The sequence below is a fragment of the Callospermophilus lateralis genome, chromosome 10 (genome assembly GCF_048772815.1).
Source record: "Callospermophilus lateralis isolate mCalLat2 chromosome 10, mCalLat2.hap1, whole genome shotgun sequence".
NCBI lineage: Eukaryota > Metazoa > Chordata > Mammalia > Rodentia > Sciuridae > Callospermophilus > Callospermophilus lateralis.
Window position 1 is genome coordinate 96904467 of NC_135314.1, and position 19250 is coordinate 96923716.

Genomic DNA, 19250 nt, shown 5'->3' on the forward strand with positions numbered 1-19250 from the left:
CCCTGCACGGGTTTCCAAGTGCAGAAGGCTGGCTGGGCCAGGGAGATCTTTCCATCCTCATCCAGTATCTGAGAAAATAGAGGCCCAGAGTTATTCTATATCCTGCTCTAAGCAACACCAGGAAGCTCTAGTCCCTAAAGACCTCATTCATGAGAGGTGACCTGATGAGCCATGAAGTTCTAACTGTGCTGTAACAGTGGAAATGCCAGATTTTCCCTGAGATGGGAGCCCATGTTTAGGGCTAAGAGTAAGCAGCCTAGAGGGCCACTTTTGGAGGAGGCCTGAGCATTTGGGGTTAATGGACGCCAGATCAGATTAACACCAGCAGACACCCAGGAGCACTGTGAGAGGGGTTCAGTCCTGAGTAGTGTAGCCAACTGGAAGAAACAGTTTGGCGAGGCTGGAACCTAGGTGTGATTGTGGAGATGCAGAGGAAAGGAGGGCATTGCCTGTGAGAGGCACACCTGTGCAAAAAGGCACAGAAACCCGAAAGTAGAATGTTAAGGGAATGATGAGGATACGGCTCTAATTCAGTCACAGGGTGGCATGGGCAATGAAGTTGACCCCATGGGGTGTCGAGATTAATAAGGCCCAGAAAGTCAAGCATGGAATTTAGTTTGGATGAAGTAAAAAACTGGGAACCATGGTAGAATTTATCCACTGAAGGGCATCTAAGTTGGCTCCACAGTTTAGCTATTGTGAATTGTGCTGGTATAAACATTGATGTGGCTGTGTCCCTGTAGTATGCTGTTTTTAAGTCTTTTGGTATAGACCAAGGAGAGGGATAGCTGGGTCAAATGGTGGTTCCATTTCCAAATTGCCAAGGAATCTCCATACTGCTTTCCATATTGGCTGCACCAATTTGCAGTCCCAGAAGCAATGTATGAATGTACCTTTTCCCCCATTTCCTCACCAACACTTATTGTTGTTTGTATTCATAATTGCTGCCATTCTGACTGGAGTGAGATAAAAGCTTACAGTGGTTTTGATTTGCATTTCTCCAATTGCTAGAGATGATGAACATGTTTTCATATACTTGTTGATTGATTGTGTATCCTAAGTGTTTGTTCAGGTCCTTGGCCCATTTGTTGATTGCGTTATTTGTTTTTTTGGTGCTTAGCTTTTTGAGTTCTTTATATACCCTAGAGATTAGTGGTCTATCTAATGTGTGAGGGGTAAAAATTTGATTCCATGATGTAGGCTCACTGTTTATCTCATAGATTGTTTCTTTTGCAGAGAAGAAACTTTTTAGTTTGAATCCATCCCATTTATTGGTTCTTGGTTTTAATTCTTGTGCTATAGGAGTCTTATTAAGGAAGTTGGGACCTTTTATTGTTAATTGAGTCAGGATGTCATTAAGTTATTAAGGATCTGACTAAGTTGCTAAGGCTGACCTTGAACTTTCAATCTCCTGTTTCAGCCTCCAGAGTTGCTGGAACTATAGACATGCACCTCTATGCTCAGTTACACTCATTTTTTATGTTGAATAATTCTTGCATTCCTGGGATTAATCCCAGTGGCAATGATATATAATCTTTTTAATATGTTGCTGAATTTGGATTGCTAGGTTTTGTTTTTAAAGGATATTTGTATTTATACTAAAAAAAAAAAGGCTTATAGTCTTAGTTTTTCTTATGATATCTTTGTCTGACTTTGGTATCAGGGTAATAGTGGTCCTCTAAAATGGGTTGAGATTGTTCCTTCCTCCTCTACTTCTTGGTAGAGTTTGAGAAGGAGTGGTGTTTATTTTTTTAAAGGTTTGGTAGAATTTGCCAGTGAACCCATAGTCTTCTTTAGCAGAGCCAACTAAGTTGCCAACCTTGGTGATTTTTAATTGTTTTAGGTAGATTCTTACTAGTTGTTGGCTTTTAAGTAATTTAAGTGGAATTCTAGTATGAGTTCTATTTACATCATGAAATACTGCCTCTTGCAAGAATTTTAATTTTGTTTGTAATAAGTTGTCATTATAAAAATGTTTTACATTGTAGCTGAGATTGATGGGAAAGGAAGATACTAGTGTGTTATTGTTTTATTTAGTTTTTTGTTGTTAATATTTTTATTTGTTTTTAGATATACAAGACAGTAGAGTGCATTTTGACACATTATACATACCTGGGGTAAAACGTCCCATTCTTGTGGTTCTGCACAATGTGGAATTTCACTGGTTATGTGCTCAGACATGAACATAGGAAAACTATGTCTGAATCTTTCCTATGTCTTTCCTATTCCCATCACACCTTCCTTTCCTTCATTCCCTTTTGTCTAATCCAATGAACTTCTATTCTTTCCTCCCCCTCCTTATTTTGTATTAACATCTGCATATAAGATAGAGCACTTAATAGCCTTTGGTTTTATGGGATCAGCTTATTTTACTTTTTCTTGTATTTTTAAATTTTTTTTAAATTGTATATAGACACAATATATTTAGTTTATTTTTATTTTTATATTTAAAAAAAATATTTTTCTAGTTGTTGATAAGGTTTTATTTATTTATTTATATATGGTGCTGAGAATAGAGCCTAGTGCCTCACATATGCCAGACAAGCATTCTACCACTGAGCTACAACTTCAGCCCCTTGCTTTGTTTTTTGAGATGGGATTTTACTATGTAGCCCAGGCTGGCAACATAGTAAAACTTGTGATCTTCTTGCCCTAACCACTGAGTATCTGGTATTATAGGCCTAGCCACCATGCCTGGCTCAAGATGCCAGTTTAAATGAAAGAAGATGTTTGTGTGGAGAATCTTAGGTGAGTTCATTGGTGAATATTTTGTGTTATAGTGTGTGTATGTGTGTGTGTGTGTGTGTGTGTGTGTTTAATGTAGTACTGGGAATCCAACTCAGGGCATTGCCTCACATGTGCTAGGCAAGAACTTTATCACTGACTTACACAACCAGGCCTTGTATGGTGTTTTATAATAACTCTATAGATTCAGATGATAACAACTAAGAATACAAAGAGCTTCTTTTTATTTGAAAACTACAAAAAGAAACAACAACAATAAAATACGTAGTGCTAAAATCAATAGATTAATGAGACAAAACTTCCATACACAAACTCTACAGATGAACATGCAGGATGTTTACAGGGAATGATTTCAGGATAAACAACCATGGAAGGAAGGGAAGGAAAGGAGAAGATATGAGACTGAGCAGAGGGGAGTCACCGGAGGTAGGGGCCCAACAAAATCTCAGCAAGCCCTAAGGTCACATGGCCCTTCAACATTACCCTGCTTTGAGGCAAAATGGCTGGGCTTTTACACCCTGTAGTGATCACTCCTTGCATGCAATCTGTCCCAGGACAGAGGAAAGGCAGTCCCTAAAATTGGGGCTCTCTCCCATCCACACTCCACCAACTGGGCACAAAAGTTTTTTCATTCCTGGAGCAGAATCTGAGAGACACCTCTCAGGGTCGAGTCTACACATCTTAGCATATATGAAGAACTCCGTGTCCAATGTAAATGATGGTCACAAATCAGGGAAATGAAATCTCAACTTGATAAATGATGCAGGAACCATTGTTTATAACTATGGGGAACATATATGGATTAGACTATTAGCTCATCTTACCTGACATTGATTTCAGATGTTAAAGAATTGAAAGAAAAAGGAAACAATGTGCCGAATATTCATGAGCTTGAAGGAGAGGGCAACACAATAGATGATGCTAATAAAATAATAGATTTGATTACATAAAACAAACATTTTACATTCACAATTTCACACAAAATTAAAAGGCCAACAACAAAACTGAGAACACATTTGCAATAAATACACACAAAACATTTACGTCTATTAATATATAATTGTTTGGTTCTTTACATTCTCCTATCCTTCCCTCTCCCCTTTCCTTTGTTTTTCTCTAGCTTCTGCATTTGAGAGAAAACATTCAACCTTTGAGTTTCTGAGATTGGTTTTTTACACTTAGTATGATATTCATCCAATTACGAGCAAATGCCATCATTTCATTCTTTGTTAAAAGAGTAATCCTGCAGAGAGAGAGAGAGAGAGAGAGAGAGAGAAGAGAGAGAGAGAGAGAGAGAAAGGAAGGAAGGAAGGAAGGAAGGAAGGAAGGAAGGAAGGAAGGAAGGAAGGAAGGAAGGAAGAAAGAAAGAAAGAAAACCCAAGAGTTACATCAAAACTACAGTAAGCTACCACTTCACACCCATTAGATGTGATTGAGACTGGGGATCCCTGATTGCTTCATGGCTGTGATGTATCTACTGCCTTGGAATGTTTCTTTGCAGGGGTACAGGATGCCCTGTTGCTATGGTGACCCCTCTCCCAAAGAGCCTCTGTGCAAGAGTCTTATCAGTTTATACCTTGATCTAAGGCACATAACCTCCACATATAGAGGAATTCTGTGCAGGACCAGACAACTACAATGTTTCACCAGCATTGCTACTTCTGAGCCTGACTGCTTAACAGAAACTTTGAACAATGGGATTCCCAAGTGCTGCAGGAAGCTCCAAGCACTGCAACAGTGATATAGCTACAGTAATGTTTCTAGCCCCGTAACTTTCTAGTGCACAAAGAACAATGCTTCTCTAGTTCTTTATTTCTTGATAATGAGACCTTATATGAGTCAACTTGCTAAGCCAGCTCTTCAGTCACTGTTTCTCCATCAGAATGCATTGTTTCACCTGATCCCGACTTTTCCACAATACCTCTGTGTGTGTCTTTCTTAATCCCCCATCACCCGTCACAGGTTTCTCAGGTTCAGCTATTCAGGTCATGGCACTATACTATGCTAATTTTAAGTCCTTTTGATATATGCCAAGGAGTGGGATAACTGGGTCAAATGGTGATTCCACTCCACATTTTCTGAGAAATCTCCATACTATCTTCCTGAGTGGTTGTACCAATGCAGTCCCACCAGCAATGTACTTTTCCCCCACATCCTCACCAACATTTATTGTTGCTTGTATTCTTGATAATTGCCATTCTGACTGGAGTAAGATGAAATCTCAGTGTACTTCTTAATTTGCATTTCTCTAATTGCTAGAGATGTTGAGCTTTTTTTATATATATTTGTTGACTAATCATATTTCTTCTTCTGTGAAGTGTATGGTCAGTTCCTTATCCCATTTATTGATTTGAGGGTTTTTTAAAATTTTTTCTTAGTTGTAGATGGACACAATACCTTTATTTATTTATATGTGCTACTGAGGATCAAACTCAGTATCTCACACATACAAAGCAAGTTCTCTACCACTTAGCCACAACCCCAGCCCCAAGTTATTTAGTTTTTTTTTTTCTTGATGTTAATTTTTTTGAGTTCTTTATATATCTTGGAGATTAATGCTGTATCTGAGCTGTAGTGGCAAAGATTTTTTTCCCATTCTCTAGGTTCTCTTTTCACATTCTTGATTGCTTCCTTTGCTGTGAAGAAGCTTTTTAGTTTGATACTTTCCCATTATGAATTCTTGATTTTACTTCTTGCACTCTAGGAGTCTTGTTGAGGAATTCAGTTTCTAAGCCACTCTAATGAAAATTTGAGCCTACTTTTTCTTCTAGTAGGTACAGGGTCTCTGGCCTAATGCCTAGGTCTTTGATCCACTTTTGAGATGAGTTTTGTGCAGGGTGAGAGATAAGGTTTTAATTTCATTTTGTAACATATGGACTTCCTATTTTCCCAGCAAACAATCCCAATTTGCTGATGACATGATTCTATATTTAGAAGACCCTAAATATTCCACCAGAATACTTCTAGAATTCATAATCAATTTAGCAAAGTAGCAGGATATAAAGTGAACACCTATAAATCAATTGCATTCCTATACATCAGTGATGAATCAACTGAAAGATAAGTTAGGAAAACTGTCCCATTCATAATAGCTTCTAATAAAATAAAATATTTGGGAATCAATCTAAAAAAAGAGGTGAAAGACCCTTACAATGAAAACTAAAGACCACTAAAGGAGGAAATTGAAGAAGACCTTAGACTATGGGAAAATCTCCCATGTTCTTGGATAGGCAGATTAATATTGTCAAAATGGCCCTACTACCAAAAGCACTACACAGATTTAAAGCCATTCCTATTTAGATGACATTCTCACACAGAAATAGAAAAGGCGGTCATGAAATTCATTTGGGAAAACAAGAGTTCCAGCATAGCCAAAGCAATCCTCAGGAAGAAAAGTGAAGCAGAAGGCATCACAATACCAGACCTTAACCTATACTATAGAGGTATAGTAACAAAAAAGACATGGTATTGACACCAAAACAGACATGTAGTCCAATGGTACAGAATAGAAGACACGGAGAAAAATCCATATAATACAGTCATACTAGACAAAGGTGCCATAAATATATGTTGGAGAAAAGAGCCTCTTCAAGAGATGGTGCTGGCCATTGACTTTCATGTTTGCTGCCACCATAGAAAGGAAGCACTTTCTTGTTCCAGTCTCTTAACTTTCCCAGTGCTTAACCCAAGGTCCACCCCCAAAGAAGCTTACTAAATGTGTTGAATACTGTTATTATTGGGCATTTGCCAGAGGTTTCAGTATTTCCTATTCAAATTTGCTTTCAGGAAAAATGTCAAAGGGAATGGAAAAGCTCGAAAATAGATTCTTACACATTGTGTTTTCGTACCACTCTGAGTCTTGGCTATTATTCAGTACTCTTTTGGTTAAATGATGAAGACACAGTTTGAATCAGCTCTGTGAATGGGCGATTTACTTGCTCTCTGTGAATGGGCGATTTACTTGCTTTTAAAAGCAAATATTGGTAAGGAGTTTGTCCTCAGTGTATTTCTCTCTCTCTCTCTCTCTCTCTCTCTCTCCTCTCTCCCTCTCTCCCTCTCTCCCTCTCTCCCTCTCTCCCTCTCTCCCTCTCCCTCTCCCTCTCCCTCTCCCTCTCTCTCCTGATTGCTGCCTTTGTCTCCTTAAACTTACAGTCCCCATGAGGCAACAACTAGTAGCAAATACCTCTGGGCTTACATACTTATACTCTTGCAACTAGCAAAGGAGAGAGTTATTTACTGCCAGCTCTGATTAAAAACAGCCCCAACAACTCCATGAAAAGACTTCAATTGGCCTGAGTCACACACATCTCCCTAGGTTATTTCCTATGATAGGAAGGTAGGGTATGTGTCAAACCCATTTCCATCCTGGTAATGGGATAATGTGATTGACACAACCTAGCAGAGTCATATTTTTGGAGTGCAAGAGAAAGCATTCCCTAATGGAACAAAAATAACTTCTGGCCATACCAGAGAGGGAACTCTCTACCATAGATGTGAAGATGAGAAGGATGTTGGTAGGAATGTTTGTTGGTTTTGTTCTTAAAATTTTCTTATTTCTTAACCCAATCAATAAATGGGCTAAGGAACCAAACAGACACTTCACAGAAAAATACAATCAACAAATATGTGAAAAAATGTTCAGCATTTCTAGCAATTAGAGAAATGCAAATCAAAACTACACTGAGATTCCATCTCACCCCAGTCAGAATGGCAATTACCAAGAATACAAGTAACAATAAATGTTGGCAAGAATGTAGGGAAAATGGTACACTCATACATTGCTGGAGGGACTGGAAATTGATGCGACCACTCAGGAAAGCACTCAGAAAATGTGGAATGGAACCATCATTTGACCCAATTATCCCACTCCTTGTCATATACCCAACAGACTTAAAATCAGCATACTACAGTGACACAGCCACATTAATGTTCATAGCAGCTTAATTCACCATAACTGAAATATAGAACCAACCTAGATACCCTAGATGAATGGATAAAGAAATTTATCCACACACACACACATACACACATACATATATATATACACACACACAAAATGGAATATTTCTGAGCCTTAAAGAAGAATGAAATTATGGAATTTGCCAGTAAATAGATGGAACTGAAGAATATTATGCTAAGCAAAATCAGCTAATTCCAAAGAATCAAAGGCCAAATGTTTTCTCTGCTATGTAGATGCTAATTCACAATAAGGTAGGGGGGAGAATAGAGGTACTGTGGATTAGATGAGAGTAAAGGGAAGGGAGGAGATATGGGGGTGGGAATGATAATAGAATGAATCAGATATTATTGCCCTATGTACAAATATAATTACATAATTGGTGTGATTCTATATCATGTACAAACAGAAGGATGAGAAGTTATATTCCATTTATGTACGATGTGTCAAAATGCATTCTACTGTCATATATAACTAATTAGAACAAATAAAAACACATTAGAAAATATTTTTTTTTCTCATTTATGGTATATAAATGTTGTAGTTCAAAGGCATGTTAAAAAAGTATATCATTTATGTTTACCCTATTTGAACATTACATTTATATACACATATTGAAGCATCACATGGTACTCCATGAATATGTAGAGTTCTTTATGTGTTGATTTAATTTTTAAAATGGTAAATAAATAAGTGTATCAATAAAAGAAACAATTGATAAGGAATTGTATTTGGACACCCTTGTCTTTTCTTTCCCTCCTCTAATTATTGTTTAAATAAGACTCTACCTAAACTAAACTTTCATAGTTTGACAAACTGTGTGCTTTTTCTACCACATATTCTCTCCACTCATTCTTTTGCAGAGCATATTTCCCCAAAAAACCAAATATCGCATTAAAAAAAAAAAACTGAAGAGAAGGGTTTTCTTATCTGTAAATAAATTACTGCTCAAGGATATTTTTGAGAGTGGAAAAAAATGGACCAAGTATTTCCATAATGTTCAGTCTTAGCCAAACTTTCTGATCACACATAAGAAGCTGTTATAGCACTATGTTCAGAAAAGTGGGCTGGCTGGCAAGTATTACCAACCAACTCTGGGAGCAGTATGACTATAGTTAGGAACAATGATGGTGAGGTGCTAGTCACCATGCTGGCTTGGTAGCCCCAACAGGCAGCTATTGCTTAGATTTATTTGATCCATATACTCTTTCTCTCTTCTTTCGGTCCACATACTTTTGAGCACCCATTATGTGCAAAATGGTAAAACTGTATCATTATGTTTACCCTGATTTGAACATTTCATGATATATACACATACTGAAGCATCACATGGTATCCCATGAATGTGTAGAATTTTTATGTGTTGATTTAATTTTTAAAATAGTGAATAAATTATAGGGTATCAATAAAAGAAACAATGGGCCTAGAAAAAGAGGACGAATGAGAAAAAGCCCTCAAGAAGTCAGACCTCCACTGGGAAAGAAATATGCAAAACAGCTGAGTAGCATTTTCTAAGAAGTAACTTTTCTTAAGCAATTTCAGTCCTTTGCTGAAAAGGCACACTTTTTTTATCTGTATTTCTCACCTTTTTTCTTACAATGAACATATATTTCAAGGGTAATAATAAAATAAAATGAAGAATTATCATAAAATATAAAAGGATACATCTCACCTGGCATCAAATAGATTCAGATCACATTTGTGCCAGTCACCAGCTACATGAACAGGGACAGGTTAATGAATCTCTCAGTGCTTTCTTCTTTTTTAGCTTGTGAAAAGGAGCTAATAATTCTACCTACCCAATAAGGTTGCTGCCATTAAGTAAGATAATATGTAATTAAAAGGTGAGTGCTGTGACTTGAACATAGAAGATGTACAAAATAGATTACACGCATTGTTCTTTGTAAGAAAGAAAACTTCATTTGAAGCCTAGACAAACACAAAATCTAGGAACAAGGGGTGCCTGACCCAGTTTATTCTTTTTTTTTTTTTAATATTTGGTCAAGTGTGAATTCTTTAGATCACCGACTCTACACTTAACCTCTGGGGACAGCCTGGAGTTAACTGTTGTGGGGTCTCCAGGGTTTGTGTTGCTCTTGCTTCTCATGTTTGAATTCTAGTGCCTAAAACTTTACTTCTGATTCTAATTATAGCCTTGGAACCAAGTGACCCTTGCCACCCTATGACTCTAACCTTGGGATTATTGTAGTCAGCATGTTTCCCTCTAATTGAATCTCTAGGGGGAACACAGTGGTGGCTTTTCTCTTTATTCTTGTTCCTACAACATCATTTTGCAATTAAAGGGTATTCAGGGTGGACATGAAAAAGGGTGACAGCTTCTCCTTGTGTCTGCTTTGTTCTCTCCCCAGCCACACCCAACCCAACTCTGGATGGCCTTCTAGTGTTTCTTATGCACACTGAGGAAGTTAATTGCTGATGTCATCCTAAGCCACCCTCAAAGTTTGCTGCCTGTCAAACCAGGCTTTTTTTTTTTTTTTTTTTTTTAATAAATAGGAAACTCTTCATTTCTTTCTCATGACCAAAATCTATTTAAACAAAGAAAATGCATCCAGCTTTGTCCAGTTTAAAGTTTCTCATTCATTTCTGTCAAACTCTTTTGGGCTTGTATTTATTTTTCTCCCAGTTCAATATTTGAATAGTTTTAGAGACAGACATCTCATTTTTGTATATAACAATGCAACTGGAAAGAAAAATCAAGCAGTATGATTCTCACTAACAGAATTCTTGGAAAACAGAAGTGACAGCTTTTCAAATATGATAGCTACCAATCCTGACACTTCTGCTAATAAATATTTAATGAGCACTTACTATGTGCCAGGCAAGGCGCACACATACTTTATTTGATCTCCACAACAACACTCTCCAGTTATTATTTTCATTCCCACTTTACAGATGAGAAAACTGTGGTTTAGAGTGGTTACTAATTGGACCAAGACCTGAGTTAGTAAATGATGGAGTCAGGTGCATGCTAATGAAACTCTTACGTCTAATAAATTCTATGCTTTCCTCACCAAATAGAAATGTAACCATTGAATTAGATATATCCAATATGTGTCAAAGCCCATTCACAGAGCATAGATTTGGCTCTAAATCCTGTTTGGATTAAATGAGTAAGTGGAGTTTATCAAACAATTGAAAATATGTTACTCTTTAAGCATAATCTATGTTGCCAGCTGTTCCTAGTTTATGGACTTTTTGGACCAATAGTGCATTTTAGAACTAAAAAAAGGAATTAAGAGTCTTGTGTACTTCACTGTTTTTGTCTTTTTAACAACACTCCTAGGCAGTCTACTTCTTGGGGGATTTCTTAGAAGAAGAGATAAAGTTGACTGGCTGTGTAACTACTTGGTCCCCCACTTAGTACAATGTGTATTTCATTTCAAACTGTGACTGTTGTCACTGGTTGGTAAGTAACTGGTAGTTGAATCAATTTAGTAAAACATACACCAAACCCATTGTCTCAATGTTTAAAATTTCAACCAGTTCTGGCAGCAGCGTGGCATTGGTTGTATAATTTGACAAGGAGAGAAAATATGTCTCCATGAGATTTATGTCCAAAATGTACAAACTCCATAAATCTTCTCAGACACCCTCAATTTCCAATATTCAGTCCTTTTTTTTTTCATTATCCATTGAAGTGTCCCCTAAATTCTAGCTTACAGTCAGTAAACATTACAATGTGAACTAGTTATAAAAGATGAGGCAACACAAAAGAGATATAATCTCAAACCTGGGGCTATCTGGCTGCATAAAAATTATAATTACTCATAAAAATGCATGAATGTCTAGCATAGATGGGAACAACTCTTTATGAATGTGATGCTTTCCGGTCATAAAGTTTTGTAAAACCACGATAATAAAAAAGCAAGTGTAATTGAGGTTGCAAAGAAAACGAATGCTGTACAAGGTGTATGATGGGCTAATCATTACATCCATTATGGGCCATTACTTTACCTATGATCAGAAGAAATTTGAATTAGACTCAAAAGAGTTTAGTTATATTTTAATGTATCACACAACCAGGCAGGAATAAATTTGCAATTATTTATATAACAAATATGCATGCACGACTGGGGTCCAGTCGTGACTCGGCTACTTCTTAGCATGCCAGCCAAATAAGTGACTTAGGTCTTCAGCTTTCTACTGAACCATTTCAGAAGGCACCCTAGAGTTTGATGTTGTGGGTCTATTCCTCAATGTCCTCATCTGTAAAATGGAGATAATAACAGATCCTAAATCATATAGCTGGTGTGGAGATCAAAGAACTCAAAATGGCATCTGGCAGATATGGTAGCAAGAACATTTACTGAGCACCTGCTCTGTTTCAGACACTGTTCTGTGTCCTAAGAAGGTGGAAATAAAAACAGACAAGTGCCCTGCCCTCATCTGTAATCAGCTTGTAATACAGGAGAGAACCTGTAAGAATATAGTCTGAGTAAGAAAACTGAAGTTTACAACTAAGTGCTAAAGACAGAGGCTGAACTCACAGTGTAGATTGTAAATGGTATTTTTTTTCAATACCAGCAATACCAGCGTGCATCTGCACGGTTATATAGGATTTATACTTGGCTTTTGGTGCCTTCTCACTAAAGAATTAGTGAAAAGAATACCCAATGAATTCACTGGTGCCTGTTCAGCACTGATGCTCTTTTTCTCTGTCTTTTACTCTCCATGTCCTATAGTGCATCCCCTCTTGGGAACATCCCATCTATCTCCAGGGCTGTAACTTCTTACCCTCTTGCCCTCACTCTGCATTGCTTCTACTGAAGTGCTGAGAAAATATCAAAATTATTGCTAAGGAAGCTTTGCTTCCCTCCCAATATGTTCTGTGTGAAAGTCCTAGAATTGAGGGTTTTATTAACAGGGAACATCTTTTCCCAGTGTGGCAGGAGGCTGCGGGTCTTAGGTCTCTCTGTGCTGGCCATCCTGCCTCTCTCACCAGCTTCTACTAGGGTTTTGCCCATGGTCTTCTCTGCTGTCACGATGGGTTATGTAGCTTACTTTGTCTGGAACAGTAGCTTTCTTACTGGGGTTTGAATTGAAAGCAGATTTCCCTCATTGAGCAGAAATGAGAATGCCCTGATGCTTCATATGTAACGCCATTAGGCTCTCCTTGCCTGGCACAGCTTGGAAGGTTGCTGCTTAACTCTTTCAGATCCACTATTATGTAGGCAGCAAATAAAATATACTGTAATTGCTAAGATAAAGTGGGTTCAACAGATTGAATGATAATGCCTACAATTGGAAAAATTACTCTTTGTTAGATCATTTATACTGCATTTGGAGTAGAAAATATCTGCTCCTGGAAGAGAAGTCCCTGATATTGCAATAATATTATGCATACTGCACATAAGAGCTGCCTGGTAAAGTAATTTTAGACTATTTTTATAGAACTAATGGCAAATTGTAAAGACTGGGCCAATCTCGATCTATTTTAATGTCTGCAAAATTGAGGCATGGGGCCAGCAGAGAGAATATTCAGGAATTTGGTCTTCCTGGGCAAGCCTTCTTAAAAGGACAGATTAGTACAATTTCCTCTTCAAAGTAAGCTGAACTTTCAACAAGGAGCATTTCTTCAAGTTTTTGGCTTTTTTTTTTTTTTTTACATAGACCATTGTCTGTGAGATTGCAACACGGGGACCATGCATCTCAAAAGGCAATACTAAGTTCTTGGCTATTTGTGCAAAACTCTGAATACTCAAGATTAGTTTCACAGCAAATAAAATATTTATCCATGCTTGATATTAAAGTAACACAAATCATACCTTTAAATATGATTTTAAAGGGTACCTAGAATTTATTTTGCCATCAGCATATTAGCTTTGTTATTTTATGTTCTATAAATTAAGCCGTATTATCATCATATCGGTTTTTAGGACGCCTAAACGGAGGCATGGAGAGACTTCAACATTTCAATCATTATGTCCATCATTATGTACGTTTCTAAAAGTGTAAGACTTGAGGAAAATGCAAAGTGAATAATTGTGTGAACAGAGGTTTCCTTGTAATTAGACCATCCTCAACTTTAAGTAATTCAAGGTCTATAATGGGGCCTCCTTCTTGTAAAGACACGATTCAGGAGGAAAGGTATTTGTCATTTGGATACAAGAATACTGCCGATGTTCATTGTGTTTTGAAGGAATAGTTGCTATGAAAGCATCTCTATTGGCAACCACCACAGTCTGCTATAATATATTATTTTTCATTTTGGATTGGTTGTGCTACTAAAAAAAAAAAGTGTTTGTTCCTCTTCAAAGACAGATGATGTGTTATATTCACTGTCTGAGCTGACAAGGAAGGGGCTCCTCAGCTCTGACTGGCAGGTGCGAAATCGCCAGCTGAGAGGACCAACAATGAGACTAAGACAAAAACCACAGTTATGGAGCTTAAAAATGTATTTGTTTTGAACCCAGTCTCAGTCCCGTCTTTATTTTACCATAGGAATTGAACTGTTAGAGTTGTTGCATTTCCTCCAGGGCCCATTGTTATCTCTCCTTGCTGAAATAGAGACAGATACCAGAATCCATGTCAGAAAGGTGGGGAAACTTGAGCCATTGACTGGAGCAACTTTCCAAAGAAAATATTTTAAAATGTGGGCTTAGAGAAAAAGAAAAATACTTGAGAAGTTTCAACCAGTCTTTTTAACCTTAAGTAATCAGCTATTTGTTTGCTTTTATTAAAAGCTTTTGTTTTTATTAATTTGAAATTTCCTGAAGTCTAGCATTTTGAAACTTTGTCATAATTGAGCATCCTATGCTTTACCATGGACATTGTTCAAAATAATTTGGGAAAGTATTATTCAGAAGACTTGTTAAAGTTTAATATGAGTTGATAAATATTTAGTCCTGAGCAACATGAGAAAAACTTCTGGCTTCTAGTGACAGGGGATCCTACATCAAATCTACTTGTCGGAAATAATAAATGTGAGTAATTCTGTACTGTGTTCTCACCATGGAATTACAGTTTGAAGTGTAGCTTTGTCATTTATTAAATATCTGCTCTTAGGGACAAAATAAAAGTTGGAACCTCACTATCCCAAGTGTGGCCACTACCACACCTCAATTACTTCGAGCATCTCGAAGACTAATAGTATCTCATGGTCTTCAGGGAAGAGGAGGGTGTTTAAGGCTCTGGGAGGAGTTGTGGTACCCAGGAGGGGAAAGCCGTCTTTTGTTATGAAGCAAGAAGTGGGAGACTGATTTTGTGATGGATGATGTTTGGAGGATATGGCCCCCAAGTATGCCACTCTAGCATAAGAATTATTTTGAGCCAAATGCAACTTAAAAACAAAGTAAAAAAGAGAAACACAAGAAAAAATCTTCACCATTCTCCGCATGTCTTTATACTTTTCAAATTAATCTATTGTATCATTCAATATCAATACATATAGATCTAAGTAATCATTTTAAAGACTAAATGCATATGTGTCCAGTAAATTGCTTAACCAGATTTCCTTAATAGATGTTATGGAATTATTTTTCTTATACTGAGGGACAAGGAATGAATCTAATTTTCATTCATCTTTACACAATTTCCTAATTATTTCCTTAAGATAAATTTTTAAGAAATTGTGATTTTTAAAAGTAGAGGTACTTTTCAAAAAGTCAAGTGTATATACTCAAATTTTCTTCCAGAAAGTTTGTATGAATTTACACCCTTAAGATAATTTGTTTTTACATACCTCAAGCATCACTAAAATGTATCATCTTTTTACTTTCCCTAGCAAATCTCTCTGTGGAAATCTGGGGAATTAGGAAGAGAAGAAAGGAGAAATGTCTGCAAAAACACTGTGAGTGACCCTCAAGTCTATGCAGGACTCTTGATTTGCATCAACCTCTAGTTGTATGGTTAATATATCCTGGGGAAGTTCTTTATCTCTTCTAAAAAATTCGATTTTAATTTGTATTTGTCCACATCTTCTCAGTTATGATTTAGATGGATACAGACTATTGAATATAATGGAAACGAGTTTATCAGCGGTCCCCTTGAGCTCCTTTATAGTTCCTGTTTTAATAGGCAGGAGATAGTCAAGAAATAATGATTCTGCTATTTTCTAAAGATTTCAAATTCCTACACTTAAAAAAGTGAATTCCTGAAAGTGATAGTATTTGTAAAGTATTTAATATCAGTCCCCATGGAAAACTTAGACATATCCACAAGCCCAAATCTCTTAGGATTCCAATTTGCTAGATTGCCACACTCCCCAACGGGACTTGAGCATCACCATGTGACTTACATGTCTAGCAGGAAAGAGTATCACAATATTTTATGGTAAAGTTTAACTGTTAACTAAAATGACAGTAATGCCTTTCAGTTTGGAAAGGCAACGAAGTGGGACCTTAGTGGATTAAATCTTGTTTATGTCACTACCTGGATTACGAATATAAAAAGATAGTGCTAAAACCAAAAGCATGAAAAAGTGATATGATGTTCAACCTTTAATTTGTTTACTTAATGAATCATGATGATGGATTTCCTAATGTTGATCCATGAGATGCCATGGGTTTTAAGTACAGAGATAAAATAAATAGATGAAAAGATATGACTAGAATAAATTTAAAGTACTTATTCCTAAACAGAAAAAAATACTGTCTCAAGCAAAACACTGAAAATGTGAAACTGTGGCTATAAAAGACAAGTATTGGCTACTAAGGAGAGTTTGCACAGGTAGGAGAAGCAAGGGTCTCGGAAAGTCTCCCTTTAAGGAGGTGGGAGGGAAAGGGGCAAATAAAATGTTTTGATGATGATAGTTACTCATTGATTTTATGTGTAAATAAAGACACAGATTATATACAATTCTTACAGTAGTAAGTTATATTTTAGGCCTATATTATAGGCAATTATAAAATAATACTAATTTAAAAGTGAAGATAGGGATAGAAATTTAACAGGACTAGCAGAGGTCTCAATATGACTAGCAAGAATAGAAGGAGGGGTGAAAACAGAAAAATAGTCAATAGTAAATAAGATGAGTAAATATGATAATAATTTTAAATTATTACACTAACTTCTAACAAACCAAATGGAATATGAATCTTAGTCTTTAAAAAAATAAAGAGATAGGGCTGGGGGTTGTAGCTCAGTGGTAGAGCACATGCTTTGCATGATGAGGCCCTGGGTTCAATCCTCAGCACCACATAAAAATAAATAAATAAATATAAAGATATTGTGTCCATGTACAACTAAAAAAAATTAAATAAGTAAATAAATGGAGTTGGGCGTGGTGGTGCACGCCTGTAATCCCAGCTGCCCTGGAGGTCAGGAGGATTGGGAGTTCAAAGCCAGTCTGAACAATTTAGCAAGGCACTAAGCAACTCAGCGAGACCCTGTTGCTAAATAAAATACAAAATAGGGCTGGGGATATGGCTCAGTGGTCAAATGCCCTTGAGTTCAATCCCTGGTATCAACAACAACAACAACAAAATGGTATGTGTTGCGTATAGGAAACAGACCTGAAATAAAATGAAGAAATAGGTTGAAAAAGACTCACAGAATTGTAAATGCAAACAAAATAGGATGGAGGACTGAAAATATCAATATTTCAGATAAAGCAAAAAGATGAGGCAAAGATTACACAAGAGCATGGCAAAAGCTGTAGTCCAAAGAAAAACTGGCATCTTGTCTCTCCAGGCACATAGCCTCAAGAGTGCATAAACATAAGGCTCCAGAAATAAAAAGATAATTTAATAAAGCAAGGATGCAATCACTTGAAAATAGCATCAGCGAACTCCTCTTCAAATATTTACAAACATATCTATTTTTAAATATTTGTATTCTAATACCAGAGACTATGCATCATTTCCTTATATTTCCAGAGCATGTATAATTGTGAATCATGTACTACACTTCAAAGAGAGCCACAGAGGCCATATTCTCCAGTTAAGTCATAAAGACTAGAAGCAACAAAATAATCACCAATAAAACAAACACACCACTCTTCTAAACAATCAGAGCATAAATCAGAGAGCCATAAATGGCAAATTACCTCACAGCTAATTTTATGAGCACTTTACTTTAAAATCCATGGAATTGTGGCCCTAAATCTTTTTATAGAGATAAAGAAGGCCTGAAACTTAACAATCAAGAATTCAACTTAAGGAAGGAGAAGAGAACCAAATCCTATTATTCCCAGGGCTAAGCAATTTTAGGTTGCTGACTTTTCTAGTATATTTAAGGTCATACTACAGAGAGATCATGGAGAGGCCTGGAAAGGATCCAGGACTACTTTTGACAATTTCCACCTCTCAGGCAGTGGAACTAGTCAGATTGCTCTGGCCCTCAGTGGTCCACAGCACAGATTCCCAGGCAGTAATGAAGAAGAGGAGTCTGACCCGAGTGTAGAAGCAATTAGGGCATCTGCCCACATTGACAGCTTGTGGACAATTGTCGTGTTCCATGACTAAGCACTCAAGGTCACTCCAGGTGAACTGGGCTGCACGAAATAACCACACGGAGACAGAGATGCCTTTTTCTTTGGATCCTGTGATGGCTCCTCTGACCTTAGGGGTCCATGGAAAAAGAGGGAGAGAGCATGTGCTGAACTCCTTTATTGGGGAGAAGCCATTCAAATGAGGCAAGGGGCCAGGTTTCAGGGGGTTGAGTCTAGCTTCATGATGTCTGCTGTCAGCAAATTGACTGACATCTAGGAAGGCCACACTCAAAGGCAGAGCAAGAGAAGGGGACACACCAAGGGAGTTTCCATGGAACATTCTATCCCAAACAGGGCAAAGGGGTAGGATTCCAAAGGAATAGGTGAGTGTAGCTCAACCCCAGGGGTATGCCTATGCAGAAGACTGGCCTTGCTATCCAAGCCGGGGGAAAAGACCAAGTCACGATTCACGGCACTACCGCTCCAGACTACAGTGATATTTCAGATCCCTGAGGTGCATCGGGACTGGAAGGCATAGTAACTCATTGTGGCTCCCCAAGACAATCAGGAGCTTCAGCTACCTTGCAGTTCTCTGCAAGTCTTCCCACAAACCATGCTGGTGGGTGGGCAGGATCTAGGAGGAGTAGCCTCCCTGAAGGGTGGAGGCCTAGCTTCAGTGTTCTCAAGAGAATGATGGTTCTGGTTCTGTAGAGTAGTAGTGGTGCAAATTGTAACTTGCCCAGTGCCCAGGGGGAACACCCATCCACTTGGCTAAATCATGCCTTAGTTTATCCCACTCCTCCATCTTCACAAGAAAGGTCACCTTTTCAGTTTACAAAAAGGTATGGAGGGTCTGTGATTGGCAGAGGGTGGTAAGAGTCAGAGACTGCAGGTCAGAGGCTGCCAGTTTTCTGAGCACAGGTGGGAGCTTTTTGGAGCTGTGCTGATGATGCAATGATGAACTCAGGTGACTGGTGGCGGGGGATTGACCTGACTTTCTGCAGGAAGGGAGAGATGGAAGGATCCCAGTATCTTCTGGAGAACAGAGATGGCAGGCCACAAGACCAAAGTTTTGTTAATGTTCCTTCTGTGTTCCCCTTGGCTTCCCCTGAAACAGGAAGATAGGAAGGTATGAATTTGAGCTCTACTATCTGAGCT